The sequence below is a fragment of the Alexandromys fortis genome, unplaced genomic scaffold, assembly GCF_014885135.2.
Source record: "Alexandromys fortis isolate MF-2015 unplaced genomic scaffold, M_Fortis_MF-2015_v1.1 scaffold_27, whole genome shotgun sequence".
Lineage (NCBI taxonomy): Eukaryota > Metazoa > Chordata > Mammalia > Rodentia > Cricetidae > Alexandromys > Alexandromys fortis.
This window is the reverse complement of record NW_026067952.1, coordinates 10,787,927-10,788,304: the sequence shown is the minus strand read 5'-3', so window position 1 is coordinate 10,788,304 and position 378 is coordinate 10,787,927.

The window sequence follows — 378 nt, the reverse complement described above, 5'->3', positions numbered from 1 at the left end:
CCACCACCGCTCGGCTCTAATTTAAAATATTTTAAATAAAACATATGGGATGTGTTGGGCAGCAGGCTGCGGGCGAGGCCTCTCTGGCTGAGTCGGCATCCTGTGAACAGCAGAGGCCACCAGCAGCAAACAGGCTGCGAGACAGAGTTCAGGAAGACGCCTTGGTTCCTCTGGTACTCCTTATTTCGGGGCGCCTGTTCCCATCCAGCCTTGATACCACAGATGAAGCACCATGCCAGCTCTCCACATGAGCCCTCCGAGGCCTGAGAGAGGTCACGACAGCACAGGAACACTCTTGCACCCCTTGGCTAGGGCAGCTCACCTGCAACCCAGCAAAGAGTGACCTGGGCTGTGGACTTTGAGTCGGGAGCCCCAGAG